Source organism: Marmota marmota, unplaced genomic scaffold (genome assembly GCF_001458135.2).
Source record: "Marmota marmota marmota unplaced genomic scaffold, marMar, whole genome shotgun sequence".
In the NCBI taxonomy this organism is placed as follows: Eukaryota; Metazoa; Chordata; class Mammalia; order Rodentia; family Sciuridae; genus Marmota; species Marmota marmota.
This window is the reverse complement of record NW_025999842.1, coordinates 43,216,666-43,223,485: the sequence shown is the minus strand read 5'-3', so window position 1 is coordinate 43,223,485 and position 6,820 is coordinate 43,216,666. Positions and strand designations below refer to the sequence as shown.

The 6,820-nt window shown below is 38.6% G+C and overlaps 1 non-coding gene across 1 annotated transcript; it reads left to right on the top strand.

The window, feature by feature from the left end:
• The first annotated feature begins 3,361 nt into the window (after window positions 1–3,361).
• Window positions 3,362–3,433, top strand: Trnae-cuc. The gene has a single exon. It is a non-coding gene; the product is annotated as a tRNA-Glu (tRNA).
• Window positions 3,434–6,820: the final 3,387 nt, after the last annotated feature.

Here is a 6,820-nt window from a genome sequence, read left to right as displayed (position 1 = left end):
GGGGAGGGGGGAGGGTGGAGGATGGGAAAGGCAGCGGAGCACAACAGACACTAGTATGGCAATATGTAAATCAATGGATGTGTAACTGATGTGATTCTGCAATCTGTGTATGGGGTGAAGGTGGGAATTCATAACCCACTTGAATCAAAGTGTGGAATATGGTATGTCAAGAAATTTGTAATATTTTGAACAACCCACAATAAAAAATAAAGAAAAAAAATATATTTATTTGTTGACTGTATTTTTTTCTTTTGAAAAGTGCCTGTTTAGTTTCTTTGTCCATTTATTGATTGGGTTATTCGTTTTTTTTTGTTGTTGTTGTTTGTTTTTGTTGGAGATCTTTGTATGTTCTGGAAATTAATGTATGGCAGATACCTTAACCAAATAATCAAACTTACCATATTAGTTTCCTGCTAGTGCTATAAAAATTACCACATTCCAGGCCTGATGGTAAGCTGAAATTCCAGTGACCCAGGAGGCAGAGGCAGGAGGATCAAAAGCTCAAGGCCAGCCTCAGTAATTCAATGAGCCCCTGAGCAACTCAGTGAGACCCCTGTCTCAAAAAATAAAAAGGAGTAGAGATGTGGCTTAGTAGTAAAGCACCCCTGGGTTCAATCCCCACTATTAAAAAAAAAAAAAAACTTCTACAAAATAGTTTCGACAGCAACAAATTTATTATATTACAGTTCTCAATGGAGATTTTGTAGGGCTGTTTTCTTTCTGGAGACTCTAGAGGAGAATCTGTCTCCTCTCTTTTCAGCTTCTCAAAACTACCTGAATGATCCCCTTCTTCCACTTTCCAAGTTAGCAATGGCTAGTTGAATCTTTTATATATCCCATCACTTTGAAACTGACTCTTGTGCCTCTTTCACTTACAAAGACCCTTGTGATGATTTCGGTCCCATCCAAGTAGTCTAGGATAATTTCATCCATCTCATGTTTCCTGATTTATTTACATCAGCAAAGTTCCTTTTTTCATTTTAGGTGACATGTTCTGGGGACATTTCTGGGGGGTGGGGGGAGCATTATTTGACTATACACCATTACAGATAATGAGATATGATTTATGTGTATTCTGATACGATGTACTGAGAAGGATATATCACTTACGACAGTTTTTCTACCAAAATAAATATTTAACTAAGTCGAGAGATGTTCTTAAACAACTACCCTCCACTATTCAAAAGGGTCAATGTTGTAAAAGAAAGACGATTGGGAGGAACTGTTCCAGATTACAGAAAGGAAACTAGCATCCTAACAACTAAATGCAAGACATAATCATTCATTGAATCCTGGATAAAAAGAAAAAAAGAACTATAAAAGATGCGACTAGGATAATTGGAAATTTGGATTATTGGCCATATAATAAATAACAATATTATATTAAACTTAAACTTCCAGAGTGTGATAATTGTATTGCTTCTTCATTGGAGATGTATGGCAATGTATTTAGAAGTGAAACAATATCTGCAACTAGCCTCAAATGGCTCATGGAAAAAAAAATAGAATGAGAGAAAGCAAACATGGCAAAATATTAACAATTGTGACTCTAGATCAGTACTGCGAAATAAAAATATAATGCAAGTTACATGTATAATTAACATATTCTAGTAGCTACATTTTTTTAAAAAAATGAAAGTAGAATTATTTTAATAAATGCAATTATTACCATTTTAAAATTTAATCAATGCAAAAATGTTTTGAGATATTTTACACTTTATTTGCCTATTAAGGCTTAAAATCCAATATGTATTCAATGCTAAAAGAACACCTAAATTAGTACTAGCCACATTTCAATGCACAATAGCCATATGTTGCTAGATTCATTAATTAGACACCGAAGATCCAGAGAAAGGGGAGGTGCATGCTCATTGTCCTACATTACAATTTTTCTGTAGGTTTTCTTTATCTCAAAATAGAAAGGAAGAAATAACTAGATATTTGTATATGTATAGACTTTCTGGGAGCATACATAAGAAATTACTAACAGCGTTTACTCTGGGAAGCAAAAATGAGTGATTGAGGGAAAGGAGCAGGAGGGTGGTTTTCACTGTACCATTGTACCCTTTTGTACCTTGTGACAATATTGTGATTAAACCTATTAAATTTTAAGCTACAAATCTGAAGGTGGTATCTGCTTTCTCGTTTTGTTCAAAACCAGATACTCTAATGCTTAGGTTTGGTTACCCCAGACAGAGAAGAGCTCCACCTGCTGGTCTTGAGCTCCTAAAATCCCTGGGTGCTCAAAAGGGGTGGCCGCCTAAGATGTAAGGAAGTTCAGAGATCTCTTAATTCTAGGTAAATCATATCAGTTGTTTAAACTCCACCTCTGAGATGCAGAAAACAACAAACAGTATTTCAGCACAGCTCACCTAATTCTGTGGTGATGGATGACGGCTGTAACCCTCAGTGGCGCCGATGTTGATGTGAGCAAATTCATTACAGATTGATGTCTCACTCAAGCCTCCTTCCATCTTGCAGCACAGCGGGATCTCGAGGGTTACATTTCCTCAACTGTAGCTGCTGCCACTTTCCAACCTGAGTTATAACCTATGGTCGTCTGCCCCTGTTTCCTAGTTTTTGACCTGAAGCTGGGCTTTCTTGAGCTCCTTTGCTAATTGCATCAGTTCGCGGCCGTGTCTAGTGTCTAGTGTGAAGTGAAGCCATTGCCCGGGTCCTTTCTGAAAAACGTGAGGACACACTGGTTCTGCTGGGCATGCCACCCACCGCTCAAGTGATACATATGTGACACACCACACATTTTATTTAGTAATATATTCCACGTGATTACTAGTTATTCAGCAATAGATCACATATATCACGTGATAGCTCTCGTTTATAAGTAACTACACACATATATACACACACACACACTCGGCCCTTCCTCACTCAGCATTTACAGCGCACGAGCTTCTGTGTGTGTGCACTGTCAGTTGCAGTCTGTGGTTAGATTAGTACTCAAGAGCCCTGTGACAGAAAAAGGCAAGAGAGAGAGAGACAGTGAGAGGCCGAGGTTGGATTTGGATAAAGGAAATAAAGCAAATTACAACATCTGCACAGCAGCTTGACACTTATCTGGGCATACAGAAAGATTTAGATGTGATCAGAATGAGAGTTTCAGGACGTCTTTTCCCACATAGTAATCAGAAGAAGATTGGATTTATGGGTCCAAGTATTTTTCCTTAAGAATTATGTCAGAGCTCCGCCCTAGCTTTGAAAATTGGCCTCGGTGTTGAGGTCTGAGACTCAGCAGAAACCAAGTAAGCATGGCTTAGGGCCCACAATCTGCCCTCTACTGGTGAGAGTCATAAACACAGTTGTGATAGGAAACAAATAAAGTGAAAGAAGCCACTGGGTAACCTCCCTGATGGTCTAGTGGTTAGGATTCGGCGCTCTCACCGCCGCGGCCCGGGTTCGATTCCCGGTCAGGGAAATACTGCTTTTTGCTTTCTCTTCAACTTTAAAACCAGACGGGACTTTTTATCTGCTTTTGATTTGATATTTACTGATTATTTACTTTTAATACTTAGTGTTGTGTTTTTGGAGACACAATTTTAAAAATTCAATTTCTTAAAAAATGTTACACTAAAATTTTAAAGACGTTATATAATTATAGATATTATTTCCAATTGATTGAACATAAAGATTTGGAATGTATTACTCATAAATTTGTTCAACATATTCCAAAATCGCAGTTTCCAGCCTTTAAAAATAATTTGAATGTATATTTAATCCTTGTTATTTAATCTTTTATTTAATCTTGAGTATGATTGAATACCTGTAGGAAGAGTTATATCCTATTTTGCATCATGCTTAGATTTAATTTCTATTTTAGCATATATTCAGATTATGTATTATTTGTGTAAAGTGGAGTGATTCCTACATTGTTCTCCTTTATAAATCCAAGAATATCTGTTTGAGATATATGGTTGGGTAATATCTGGCTTCTTTTCTTTTAATTATATATTTACTTTTTTATTTTATCTAAGTTTTATTTTTTGTACAAGAAATTCACATGAATATGGCAAATTTCTTACATGCAGGTGTCAAGTATGTAAATCATATAACTCCCAGACCTCCCCCCAAATGGCATCTGTGATTGGGAATTCTTACTTTCAGGACAAAGGGGAACTCTGAGAGTTCTCAAAAAGAAAATATGGAAATGTTGGAGTATTATAGAAGGAAAAATGGTGCTATATAGGCATTTTTTTAATCCTAAAATTTCAGAATTATTCTAATCTTTTGTTTTTGAGCTCTTGCGAATGTTTTGTTTTGTTTCCATTTTGTTTTTCAATCTGAAATTTCACAACGGTATAAACATAGACTGAGAGCTTGATTATGTTTTGCTTTCCTTTTACCCAAGCTGAGTATTTGTTAATAGTCCGGGAAGCGCATAGCCAGAAAAGATGTGACCTTGGTGCTTTAGGAACTTTCACTTCTCTGGGGGGAATTAAGGCAGAAATGTACTTGGTATCATTGTCATTAACAAAGGTGATAGGCATCATCTATCGATTATTTGCTATGTGCTATGCTATGTGTCAGGTACTTCAAGCCATTGGAGAGAGGGAGAGGGAAAGGCAGAGGGAGAGCAGGTTGCGGGGGAGACAAATAAGTGGACACTAGATGAGAACAGAACTTGAAAACTCATTCCCAAGTTGGACATAAAGGCTATTAGTATCTGGAATGGAATAGAAGGAAAAAAAATGGGCATTTCATCTAGGGAATCCAGGAAGACTATATTAGTCAGGATTCTCCAGAGAGATAGATAGAACCAATAGGAGAAAGAAAGAGAGAAAGAGAGAAAGAGAGAAGGAAGGAAGGAAGGAAGGAAGGAAGGAAGGAAGGAAGGAAGGAAGGAAGGATCGTTCAGGGATTTATTATGGGAATTGGCTCATGTGATTATGGAGACTGAGAAGTTCCACAACGGGTTGTCTGTAAGCTGGAAACCATGGGCTGCCTATATGTGGCTCAGTCCAAGTCTGACAGTCCTAGAGCCAGGTTAAACCAATGGTGGAATTCTCAGTTGGCGGCTGAAGGTTGAGACTCTCAATGGGCTATGGGGTGCAGAGGCACTGGTATAAGTCCTGGAGTCCCAGCATCCAAGATCCTAGAGTTCTGATGTCCAAGGGCAGCAGGAGGAGAGTAATGAGGTGGGGTGGGGGGAGTTGGGTGGTGCCTGTCCACATTGAGGGAAGATTTTTCCCAATCAAATCCACACTCACTACCCATCTCCTCTGGAAATACCCTCACAGACATACCAGAAAATAATGCTTTACAATTCTCCAGGCAATCCTTAATCTAACCAAGTGGATAACTAAAATGAACCATTACTGTGACCAAGGCCTGGCATCTGCAATAAAGGCAGCTATATCAGGTGGCCTATATATAGCAATGGACCTTTGCTGGGACAAAGTGCAGGATGAGTCAGATAGACAGATGCAGCCAGATTATGGAAGACTCGAAGGCAAGCTAAAATGTCACAAAGGGAATCCAAGAGGATTTGGTGACTGATAGGACCTACCTACAGGGTCAAGAATAGGGAACAGTCATTAATGACTCCATGATTTGTGGTCTATGTGGTTAGTGAAGTTAAGGGCCATAAATGGTAACAGAGAGGCTGATGTGGGGAAACAATGGGAAGTGAATGTAAATGCAGTTTGATCCCTTATACAGTCAGCATAGCCAAAGTGGCTGGAAATACAGGAGTAGACTTTGATTCTAAATTCAGGTTGAAGAAATAGATTTTGAGCTATTAGCTTAGAAGTTTAAGAAGATTCTAGCTCTCCCAAGGAGAATCTTGGGAGAAGACCCAACAGAAGACCATGGATTAAACCCAGGGCAGTATGATATAGGAAAATGACAAGAAGCAGAATAACTAGCAAAGGAAGCAGCAGAAGTTCAGAGAGATGATAAAAGGATAAGAGAGATTCTAGAAGGAGGCAGCTGTGAAGAGAATGGGTTATTATAAGGAGGCCAAGGAGAAGGTGAAGGAGAAAAGACAGGTGGTGAGACAATGCTGATGGGTACAGAGAATACTGGTGGAAGCCAGATGAGAGTAAGGGAATCTGTCTAGAAGTTCATTGCTATATACATAATTCGAAGAGCTGAGGGTCTGGACTAATGTAAGAAAGAGACAACAAACATACACAAACTAGATGTTAAAGAAGAGCAAATATGGAGATGAAATTAAAGTCTCATGAAGGCAATGAAAACATTCTTGCTGAAAAGTCAGAGACTGTGAATTAGTCCTCACTATGCCAATATTAGCTGAGTTATCTGGAGTAAATGATCCAACCTCTCTTAGCTTCTGGATCCCTTCTTGCCTGTACAGTGGAGGTGTACACTTCACAGGTATTTTTATTTATTCATTGTTCATTCATTTATCAATTTAGCAATTGTTTAAGGAATTCCTACTCCGTGCTTGACATCACTGTGGGCTCAGGTGCACGAAAATGAACAAGTCTGTCTCTACTTGAGTTGAAGGGGAATCAAAGGAGAAAATAATTAAGGTTTTTATCATCATCTACTAATTTCAAAAGGGAGCTGCTTGGGAGGGAGGCAAAGAAGGAAGTCATGTTGCATTTAGATTTGGACTGAGGTCATTCAAGTGAAGCTGCCCCGTACATAGGTTGATGTTTGTGATTAATGGTGATGGATTTGGAGGAAATTCAGGTCTGGGGTGAGAACTTGAGATTGAAGAGTGAAAATATTTGGCAAGAGATAGAGTGCAGCAAAAAGAAGAGCCAAGGTTTGCAGGGTTGACTTTGGCTGAAGGAGGACAAAGGAGAAGATTCTGAAGGACGAAAGTCAGGAAAAGACA